The sequence below is a fragment of the Trachypithecus francoisi genome, unplaced genomic scaffold (genome assembly GCF_009764315.1).
Source record: "Trachypithecus francoisi isolate TF-2019V2 unplaced genomic scaffold, Tfra_2.0 Lachesis_group13, whole genome shotgun sequence".
Classification (NCBI taxonomy): domain Eukaryota; kingdom Metazoa; phylum Chordata; class Mammalia; order Primates; family Cercopithecidae; genus Trachypithecus; species Trachypithecus francoisi.
Window position 1 is genome coordinate 35,892,839 of NW_022681458.1, and position 12,246 is coordinate 35,905,084.

General features: G+C 38.7%; 1 protein-coding gene across 4 annotated transcripts in view; it reads right to left on the minus strand.

Annotated features, from left to right (window-relative positions):
- Positions 1-12,246, minus strand: part of PARD3B (par-3 family cell polarity regulator beta) — a 1,137,826-nt gene that overhangs the window by 289,516 nt on the left and 836,064 nt on the right. The window lies entirely within an intron of this gene.

Genomic DNA, 12,246 nt, shown 5'->3' on the forward strand with positions numbered 1-12,246 from the left:
GACACAAAATTATGAAATGGATTATCCAGAGTAGGTTGCTTACTCCCAGTAAAAGTCAAAGCTAGTTAAATTATGGCATGAGAATCACTGAGAAGTTACATTATGTATTACTGCTATTGCCAGAACTAGATAGAATATAAATAAAATGATGTTTTCCCATGGTAATATTTTCCATGTAACTGGAGTTTAACAATTTAGCTGGAAATGAAAGTAACATAAAAGAATGGGAGCAGATGACAAAGTGGAAACAAACAAACGAAAAATGAGTTAAAACATCTATAAGCACATATTGGAAGGAAAGTTTAGAATTAAGAACAAGACATAAAATGTAAAACACCATCTTCTTTATAGTTCTTTGGTTGGATGCTACAATCTTTCTCCATCACATATGACAAAAACACTTCATGAAGTCTTCTTTTTTTTGAGATGGAGTCTCACTCTGTTGCCCAGGCTGGAGAGCACTGGTGCGATCTCAGCTCACTGCAACCTCTGCCTCCCAAGTTCAAGCGATTCTCTGCCTCAGCTTACCGAGTAGCTGGGATTTTTGTATTAAAACTAAAAGTAGAGATGGGATTTCACCACCTTGACCAGACTGGTCTTGAACTCCTGACCTCATGATCCACCCGCCTCGGCCTCCCAAAGTGCTGGGCTTACAGGTGTGAGCCACCACACCCAGCCAGCTTTTTGTTATTTGAAGAAAACAGAACACTGATTTGGTAATTATATCCAAAATAAATGAGCTAAAATGTCATAAACTGGCTATTTTTGACACAGGCATTTATTAACCTCATTTACAAAAAGAAAGTAAGTTATGGTTATATTTACTTATGCACCAATACAGAAAATAACTTAATTTAACCTAAAAGTAACAGTAGGGCACACACTATAAAACTTGGAAGAGATTGAATGACATATTTAATATGCAAACCAAAAGGACCTTTAAAATTAGTACTCTCAGCAGAGTAATCTCTTTTTATCTGTAACAACCAAAAGGTCAGAACATAGGGTAGATCAACTTTGGCATTTCAACTTTAACAAAACTCTACCTAATAAATGATTTACAGTCAATGAAAACATTAACAGTTGCCAAAACATTTTTCCAAGTGCATATGCTTTCCAACAGATATAAATATTGAATTGGAAGTGAGACAATATCTAGGAAACCATGTCTCAAATACATCTATGAACAGTTACTTAGAAACTGAAAATACATAGAGGCATAAGAAAGATGTAAGTATGCTAAAACTGTGGATCTGTGCAGGCTCCAAAAATTATTGTTACTTATTAGCTTAAATAAGCCTCAAGTCACAAAATGACTTTCAACGAGGCATGTCTTCACCAAACTGTGTTGCTGACAGGTGTTACTGGTGTTTGCACTGTGAAGCATGTATTTGGTTGAATTTCTGCTAAATTTGGAATTGTCTATACAGGTTATCTAATTAGGAAGCCACTGTCTAGGCAAAGACTAAAATGTAGTCATGAAGAACCTAAAAATACTTTTAGAAAATAACACTTGTTAGGTTACTTAGAAAAGGTTAAGTTAGATTAACTTTTTTGTTTTTTACAAGAAATAAAAAAAAGTAGACAAGAAATAAAAATGTTCCACTAAAGAAAGAGCCAACCCCACAAGTATTCCTTAAGATACTGACAATACGGCTAATGAGCAAAGTGAACATGGTCTTAATTTTGCACCTAGGCCTAAATAGGCAACTTGGTTCTTAAAAGTGGCCATTTTTCTTCACCCAACTAAAGCATTTAGTGTCCTTGCATACATGTTCTTCTCTTCTTAATGGTTACTGTGCACTGTAACATAATTACCTGCTTTTGTTTACCTTTTCCATGAGAAAATAAACTCCTTAAGAGCAAGGAACAGGGCTCATTAACTAACACTTCTCAGGAGATAATAGGCACTTAGCAAATGTTTGGGCCATGAACGAATGAATGTGTCCCAAATTCACCAGACTGTGGAAGCCAGCAAGAAGATCTGACCATCTCTTGCAGAAGAAATGAAGAATGGCAACTGTGCAACAAGTTATTACGTTCTGTGGAATTTAAAGGCAGACACAGCAAAGAAATTAAGAGAAGGAAAGAGGAAGAAATTCAAGCCAAGTGGCATAAATGTTGCCCTTGGGGAAATAAGATTGGAGATTCTAAGTCCAATGTAAGAATCAGGAATGGAGTTGCTCATTTTAAGCACAGACTTTCCACAGTCTTTAAGGCAAAAAGGCCCAAGAAATAACTATACTTTGACTTGCAGATGAAAAGTGAACTCACAGTCAAATGATATGATAATCACAATCCTGATATCACATATATTCTCACTCATATGAAGCTATCCAAAATTACTCAGGCTGGTTCTTAAAGAAGTTTTTTTTTTTTTTTTTTTTTTGAGACAGAGTCTCGCTCTGTCGCCCAGGCTGGAGTGCAGTGGTGTGGTCTCAGCTCACTGCAAGCTCCACCTCCCGGGTTCACGCCATTCTCCTGTCTCAGCCTCCCAAGTAGCTGGGACTACAGGCACCCGCTACCACGCCCAGCTAATTATTTGTATTTTTAGTAGAGATGGGGTTTCACCGTGGTAGTCAGGATGGTCTTGATCTTCTGACCTTGTGATCCGCCTGCCTCAGCCTCCCAAAGTGCTGGGATTACAGGCGTGAGTCACCATACCCGGCCTAAGGAAGTATTCTTAATTAAAGAGAAAGGCTGGCTGAATGCGGTGGCTCACACCTGTAATCCCATCACTTTGGGAGGCCAAGGTGTGTAGATTGCTTGAGGCCAGAAGTTTTAGACCAGCCTGTCCAACATGGTGAAACCTTGTCTCTACTGATATGGTTTGGCTGTGTCTCCACCCAAATGTCATCTTGAATTGTAACTCTCACAATTCCTACGTGTCATGGGAGGAAATGGTGGGAGGTGATTGAATTATGGGAGCGGGTCTTCCCTGTGCTGTTCTTGTGATAGTGAATGAGTCTCACAAGATCTGATGGTTTTAAAAATAGGAGTTTCCCTGCACAAGCTTTCTCTTTTTGCCTGCTGTCATCCATGTAAAATGTGACTTGTTCCTCCTTGCCTTCTACCATGATTGTGAGGCCTCCCTAGCCACGTGGAACTATAAGTCCATTAAACCTCTTTTTTTTCTTTTTCCCCCAGTCTTGGGTATGTTTTTATCAGCAGCATGAAAATGGACTCTCTAAACCTCAGTGTTATGTGGCTCTGCAAGATGACCCAACATGTTGGAACAGCCACGTTTAAAACATGTATCTCTTGCCTCTTGGTGCCAAAGCTCTTCCTGCTACAGCTCATGGTACCTCAGTGCAATACACAGGTACCATGATGCATATGAAGTGTAGGACTTAGACACACAGAGAAAAGAGACTGTCAACATGCTAGACAATTCTGCAACGAGCATAGTGAGTTCCTGAGAGCAGGGACTTTCAGAAAGCATGATGGTAAGCCTTAGAGATATACAAGAGCCACTGGACATCGTAGACATTTGCTGTCTGTTCCTGAGACTTCCCACCATGTTCCAAAGATGGGGCAGGCATAAGTGGAAATGACGTATTTAGTGGCATGGCTACTAATGCTTATATTTGGATTGCATCAAAACAACACAGATTATAAATTCCATGAGAGGGACTTATTTATATATAAATCCCATGGCATCTAGAACTGTTGGTGCTTTGGAAACGATGAATAGAAGGGAGGGGCATAAACTACAGGCTTGCTCCTTATCTGAAATTTCAGAAACTCTTGGCTTTAAAAGGATGGTAAAATAAATGCTTCACTTATAACTTCAAGATAGAATTCTTTCCTTTTTGATCATGGAGAAACGTATGAAACTCACATTTGAGGGAGGAATGTGTCAATTATATCACCAAGTATGAACATCTGCCTTAGGTAAAAGATACATGAGGAAAGAATTACTTGACGTAGTTTGTTCTCAGTTATGCTTTGTCCTTCACTTTAGTGTGATCTGAGGATTAACATTTTGCAGGATGGAAAGTGCATACAAATAATGATAAGCAAAACTTTCTTACATCAGAATGCCTCCTTTCCATAAGACATCTAAAACTCATCAGAGCAAACTCAACCTTCATTTTTGGAGGACCAAATGAAAAGGCCATAGAGAAAGAAACATTGTACGACTTCAAAAAGCAGAGGTGATATTCAAACCAACAAACTGGGCTCTGTCTTGGGTTCCTACATCTGCACTCTGACAACAAACACATACAAATACCCTTTGAGGTTACAATGTTATTTTTGGTTACAATGAGTGTCAGGGAAATCAATGGCTTTTTCACAACATGCATTTGTTCTTACCTTTCCTCTGATCAGTTCTGTCACCCTTGAACTGAATTCACCTTGCACATTCAGGTATGTGACCATGTGCTAACACTTCGTGGGGATGGGTCGTTCAAATAGCCAGGATTATTATTTATTCTTAAGAAAACTAAAATCTACAAAGTAGCTTCAAAAGCTTTTCTCTAAGTTAGCAGCTGGATTCATTGTTAAGAACATACATGTGAGCATGAGAGCACACGCACGAGCGCGCACACACGCACACACAGTTATAAACTGAAGAGATGTCAACACCCTTTAGAGGTTACAGGTTAGTTCACCAGTTAAAGAAGAATGTGCTGAGTTGAAACTGATCTTTACATAGGTAAATACATATTTTCACAAGAGACCACTCAATCATCCTCCAATCACTGGTGCTAACCGGGTAGGAAAAAGAGGTCTACATTTTCCAAAAGAAAAGGAATTTCTAATAAAGACCATCTGTAACTTGGCTCTCTCCATGCTATCAATTAGGAATACTTAAAAGACATTCCCTTTCACAAATACATTTCTGCAACCTACAGAAAAGGGGTCAAATTTCAGTAACAAATATACCTTTGATGAACTCCTGACATACCAGAATAACAAGGAAAAAGAACAGGCCCACCACCATCTTAGAGGGAATCATAGATCTAGTGGCCCTTCTAGTTAATGCATGGGATACAGTGACAAGAGGAAAAGAAAGGTATTTGGTTTCTTCTTCTCATTCCATGTCTTCAGGGTACATGGAAAATATTCTAAGACTGGAATTGTCAAGCATTTTGGCTGTAGATCCTTTCCCTCAAAGAAATTTATATCAGAAACCTGATTTGATAAACAAACAAAAGAGGAATTTCTCTGGTGGAATTGGCTGTGTCCCTATATCCTCCTCTCTGAGTGTCACACTAGGAAGAAGCCCAGGGTGGTTAGGAATCAAATATAAACGTTTATGTTCTATAATGTGAGTCACACGTGTAACTTTTAATTTTCTATTAGGCACATTAAAAAGGTAAAAGGAAACAACTGAAATTAATTTTAACATTTTAAGGCAATATATCTAACATATTATAATTTCAATATATAAGCAACAGAAAATCTGTTTAGATACTTTACATTTTTTTTTATACTAAGTTTTTTGAAATCAAATGTGTCTTTTACTCTTTCAGCTCACCTCAGTTCAGACCTGTTACATTCAAGAGCTCTAAAGCCACATCTGGTTAGTGGCTACCCTGTCAGACAATGTAGGTATAGAATATTTCCCCCAGAGCTTTTCTCATTCCCCTCTCACCTACCCAACAGATTCTCGGTCCCTCTCCCTTTTTCTTTGTCTGGGGTAGTGTGTGCTTTCATATAAGCCCTCTACTAAGTAAAATTGTTCTGTTTTGTTTTACTTTGCAAACTTAAACCACATTCATGAGTTAACTATTATTCATTTCTATTAATCTGTTTACTACTCATTAAATTAAATCTTTTAAATAAAAATAAAATAGAAAAACTGCTCTGCTATATAACAGGTACGGAATCAAACACTAACCTCACTAATTCAAGCCTCAGTTTCCTCACATATAAAATGTGGATGATAATACCCTCCTTGTATATGGCTGTGGGGAGGATCAGAGACAAAAATAGTATCAATTCCCTAACTAGGTACTTTGCACACTGTGGGTTTTCAGTGAAAAGTGGACACTACTATTTAGTGTAGGTAGGGAAGGAAGGGCTCCCTGCATCCTCCTCATCATACTGGATGCATTTAATCCAGACAAAGGAGAGAAGAGGGGAAACAGTCCTGAATGCTCTTAGCTTCCCAACCTCCCTCTCAAACCCCTCAAAAACTCCTCAAGTCACTACTCAGGATAGGTGGCCATGAACAGAAAAGTGTAGGGAATGGCAAAAAGTAGAAGACCACAAATATTTTCTTTGGTTTCTCTTTATATTTTCTCATTTCTCCCTTTGTTTCTCTTTCCTCTCTCCAGAGCGCTTTCTCCCTCCCCTCTCTCTTCTCTTCCACCTCCTTTCTTTTCTCCCTTCCTTCCTTCTCTTTTTCTCCCATAAAAGGGGCTTGGGGAAATCTTCAACTAATTGGAGCTGTCCATCTCTAATACCTCTCCTTAAGACTGCAAGTCCATTTTAGGAAATATGGAGAAATGCAGTTTACGAGTATGGACTGTTATAAACGAGGAAGATACTCACAACATATATACCTCTCTATAAAGCAGTGAAGATGATATGAGAAAAGGGTGTTAGCTAAAAAGGCAAGCAAAGTTGGAAACTGACAAAAGGCCCACATAAAATACTATCTTTTATATTCCAACGATATCAACCCAGGCTTTTCTTGTTTTTCTTTTTTTTGAGACCGAGTCTGGCACTGTCACCCTGGCTGGAGTACAATGGCACGATCTTGGCTCACTGTAACCTCCGCCTCCCAGGTTCACGTGATTCCTGTCTCAGCTTCCTGACTAGCTAGGATTACAGGCGCACACCACCACACCAGGCTAATTTTTTGTATTTTTAGTTGAGACGGGGTTTTACAGTTGGCCAGACTGGTCTTGGACTCCTGACCTCGTGATCTGCCCACCTCAGCTTCCCAAAGTGGTGGGATTATAGGTGTGAGCCACCGTGCCTGGCCAAATATAAATGCTCTACTTTTTTTTTTTTTTTTTTTGAGGCAGAGTCTTGCTCTGTCACCCAGGCTGGAGTGCAATGGCGTGTTCTTGGCTCACTGCAACCTCCGCCGCCTGGGTTCAAGCAATTCTCCTGCCTCAGCTTCCTGAGTACCTGGGATTACAGGCACTCACCACCACGGCCAGCCATTTTTTTTTGTATTTTTAGTAGAGACAGGGTTTTGCCATGTTGGCCAGCCTGGTCTTGAACTCCTGACCTCAGGTGATCTGCCTGCCTCAGCCTCTCAAAGTGCTGGGCTTACAGGCATGAGCCACCACGCCCGGCCCAACACAGGTTTTTCTAAGAACAGAAAAGATGGGTGGAGAGGGCCTGTGAGAACATCGCACCTCCATCCTAGCCCAGATGAGGCTGTGAGGAGAACTTCTGGCTTAGGTTTTTAGAAAAAGGGAAACTCCCACTGCCTGCTCAGGGGTTTAAGAGCCTAGGATCATTGATAGCTGATCTGTCATCTATAGAGTGTGTGTGTGTGTATGTGTACGTGTGTGTGTGTAATATATGTGCATGTGTGCTTATATAAACATAAATCTGTGAATGTTTGTGTGCACATGTCCGTGTGTGTTTATATGTGTGCCCATTTGCCTGCATGTATGTAAACATGTGTTTGTTCTGTCTTTGTGTATGTTATCACATGTGTATGTTTATATGTATGTACTTGCAGTGGGTGTGGAGGGAGGCTGCCTTTTTCGCCAACACTAAAGCAGTATCAGACATTGCATGCTATCCCTCTCCATTGTTCTTTCTGCTTTTTCTTTTCCATAGAGGAAGAGAGAAAGACATAAACGTCCATTTGAGAGAAGTCATTGGCTTTGGTCTGGGTTTGTCCATGAAGAGCCCTCAATAAAACTATGTCTGCTTTAGGAGAAAAGACTAAGGAACCAAACTATAGTTTAGAAATTAACACCCAACTCTTCCCTTCCTTCTTCCTCTCCTTTCTCTAACCCTTCTTGCTCCATGCTGTCTTGGGACTAAAGCTGAAATGTTTATAAATTCCAGTTTTAAAAACTGTCCCACCTCTAACACCACTTCCTCTGTAGGTCACATAGGCTCATTTTAAAACAAAAATCTTGATTGATTGTCTGTCATAAATTGAAATTATACTCTTTTAAATGACAACTAAAAGAGCTGTAATGTAGCCCCAAAAGAAATGCCTTCTGAAACTTTCCTCTGAGCAAACCAATGAAAATAAACCCATGAAAACACACAGGCTGGGCTTCCCTGGAGCTGCAGTCAGGTCTGTGGTTGCCTCAGTCTATGCCCTGCTGTCTTCTGGGTTAACCCAAGCAAGGAGACTGGATCAAACAGCCCTGAGGGCTGGCTGTTGTTGCAAGTCAAGGCTAGCAAGAGTCCAACACCCATTAATTCTAGTATTTTCATAAAATTTTGATATTTCAATAATTTTTTTTTTGAGGTGGAGTCTGGCTCTGTCTCCCAGGCTGGAGTGCAGTGGCATGATCTTGGCTCACTGCAACCTCTGCCTCCTAGGTTCAAGCGATTCTCCTCCCTCAGCCTCCTGAGTAGCTGGGATTACAGGAACACACCACTATGCCCAGCTAATTTTTGTATTTTTAGTAGAGACAGGGTTTCTCCATGTTGGTCAGGCTGGTCTCAAACTCCTGACCACAGGTGATCCTCCTGCCTTGGCCTCCAAAAGTGCTGGGATTACAGGTGTGAGCCACCGTGCCCAGTCTATTTTAATGATTTTGTTTGTTTGTTTGTTTATTTATTTATTTATTTATTTATTTATTTTTTGAGATGGAGTTTCGCTCTGTCGCCCAGGCTGGAGTGCAATGGGGTGATCTCGGCTCACTGCAACATCCGCCCCACTGGTTCAAGTGATTCTCTTGCCTCAGCCTCCCGAGTAGCTGGGATTACAGGCATGTGCCAACACACCCAGCTAATTCTGGTATGATTTTTAGTAGAGATGGGGTTTTGCCACATTGGTCAGGCTGGTCTTGAACTCCTGACCTCAGGTGATCCACCTGCCTCCACCTCCCACAGTGCTAGGATTACAGACTTGAGACACCGTGCCCGGCCATGATTATTTCTTACACATATTTCCTCAATCTTCTGAGGATGTAAAAACTCCAATGAGGAGAGCCCTTAATTCCTTCTCAGAACTCCAGCCCACCGCATGTTGCTTCTTAACATCTGAACGTCTGTTCAACTCTGTCATTACTCTTACTTTCACAGAATCATAACCCAGATGGACAAAGGTGCACTGAGGCTGCAGTTACCTTGCAAGAGTTCTTCGTGGTGTGTGATCAAATATTTTATCTTATTTGAAAGTCATCCACTGTCTGAGCTAAGAAGTTAGCTGAATGGCATGCACTAATGTCTTATCATATGTGCAAATTATAGCTTAGGAGTAGGTGAACATTGCCCCAAAACTGTTCTCTCTTGAATAGGAGCTGCTTCACTCATTTAACTAAATATGCCTTGAGCACTTGCTAGATGAAAGGTATACAGAAAGCAAAATAATTTTACATTGTAGTCTTTGCTCTCTGTAAGACATAGGCACATGAAAAATAACTACTGATATAAGGTAGTCAGTGACAAGTTACTATATTGTAAGTTCTCCATGGGTAGAAGTGCATCTCATTCATCACTGTACCCTGTGCCTGTGGATACTTGGTGCTCAACAAATATTTATCAAATGAATGAATGGCATGCCAGAGAAGGAGCAGGGGGAATGAGAAATAGAGGAGCTTTGCCAATAGGGTTATTTAGCAAAGATTTAATATCCTACAGGAGGCTGGACTGCAGGATTTTGATTGGTAGTAGAAATGCATTGAGGAAAAAGTTTGACAAAAGATACACTATTTCAGGGTCTACTGTGCCACTTCATATTCCTAATATCTGATAAATCTTTAGGGCCCATTTAACCAAACGAAATAAAAACACAACATACTGGCCTTTTAGAAGATATATGATATGGTTCCTTCAAGAATAATATTATACAACTTTCAATTATAAGGAAAGAGATGGTTCATGTGAAATACAGGAAAACATTCTAAAAAACACTAGCTCTGTGGTGATCCCACATGTATTATTACTTTTAATTTTTAAAAAACAGGTTAGTTCTTTTAAAGTGTAGTAAAATTGAAAAAGAACAGCAAACTAACAAGTTTCAAATCATGAAATTTCTAACACTAGTTTCAAAATAACTCATATATTTGATTTTTGAATATTTAGAATTACTTTAATATTATTCTATTTCTGTTATTTTTAATATAAGAAGTTTTCTAATATTTATTTTCTTGCTCTGATAATTTTGTACTGATACTTATAAAAAACATTAAGGGAGTTATTATCTGCAAGAAAAATCAGTGATGGTTATATGAGGTAGTTAAAAAAGTGAATCAAGGTCTAATACAACTGAAAATTGCAAATTGTAGCAGTTATTACCATAACATTAGCAACATCTAAAGCTTACAAGGCTAAGGTGACAATAAGAGATAATAATATAATGTCAATCTCATAATGCAATAAATGGAAAAGCAGGGCATTAGGATTGAAAGATGATAAAATGAATTTCTCTTCCACTTTTATTATCATATATGCTTTGGAAATATTGGGGGTTTTGACAACTGATAGCATTCCATGTATCATTCTATATATTCTTTAAAATGTCTAATTTGGTGGTAAAATTGCTTTAATAGAAATGCAATCTCTTTTTGTTATAATAGCTTTTCCTTTAGCCTAATGAAGAAGGCATAAGAGTGCTTGATCCCTACACATAATGGTTTCAGGAAAGAGTCCAAGCTAGACCACTGAATCCATTCTTTATAAATGAACTTTTCAACAGAAAAGATAAAAATGGACTCTGGAATGATCAACTTAGTGATTCTGAGTTATGCCTCTCCATGAGTTAATTCCTTAATCTGACTTTTATTGATCGCTTGATAGTAATAAGAAGAAAAAGAATAACATGAATACTTTACTGTGTACCAGTCAGTGAGTTAAGTATTTTACACTCATTGTGCTATTTAGTTCTCACCACAATCCTATGAGGTGGAGCTTACTTATCTTTCTCTTTGTTTGAAAAGGAAAATGAGCAGTTGAGTAGCTTTGTTACCCAAGTTTGCCCAGTTAGCTAAGAGTCAACCAGTAAAAAGAGGGAGGTGTATGGCACCAGACTGCTTGGGTCAAACCCTGCCAATTCTGCCTATTTAGTATCTATCTGCCCATGGGCAAGCAATCTTTTTATGTTTCAGCTTCTACATCTGTCACATGTGTATAACAACAATGGCTACTTCACAGGATTATAGTGAAGATTAAATGAATTAACAGAAGTACAGAACTCAGAACAGTTTCAGTACCTATAAAGTAGTAAACATGATTAATATAAGGGGGTTAGATACTATTCCTACCTCTATTAATATACCAAAGACCAGCACAATCTTAGGTAGCATTAGGAACAGGAGTGTCCCTGTTAGCTATCAAAATGGAAAGCTGAAATACATAGCCATATCTTCATAAAAGTGGGGCAATGGAGCATATAGGTAAACATATTGTGGGCTGAATAGTCAAAGTTTCAGGGAGAAATGGGTGAGAGCATAGAACTGCTAACCTTTCCATTAGCTTTACTGTGGGATGCCAACGTAAGAAAATAGCAGCCATGTATATGCTGTATATGCTGAAGATCTTTAAAATTTTTTTTTCATATTCTCCCTAAGAACACATACAGTGATAGAGTTGGGCGTTCTGATGATCAGACTAAGATATCAAAAGTTACAGACCCTGCATAGAACTATTTGGTGTCAGAAGTAGCAAATATTTTAGCAATAAATAAATAGTGCCGAAGAGAATACTTAGGGCTTAGGGCTTGAGCATTTTCAGTTATACCAGAAGCCTTTGTCTAGTCTGATTAATATTGATTTTTTTTTTCTGTCCTGCTACATGATAGGTATCTTACTAAGTATTTACTACTGTACAAGGAGGTACTACTTATTTCCCCTAATGAAGAGCCCTTTTCCAAACCAGGTGGATGTGACAGCAAATATTGTTGGCATTAGGATATGTGATATTCTTCCACATAGATTTGATTTGAGACTTTAGGGAATTATTAAAATACAAAGGTAATTGTTTAATTACCTTTTACTCATTTAATTATATCAAGCTTCAGCATACTAGGATTGTAAATTTTTTCCCCAATTTTCTTCAGTAAAATAATATCCTTTCTGTGCTCTCACAATTGAATAAAAAGTGGTCATAGAGATGATAACTGTTGAATAACTCCTTTGTTCTATC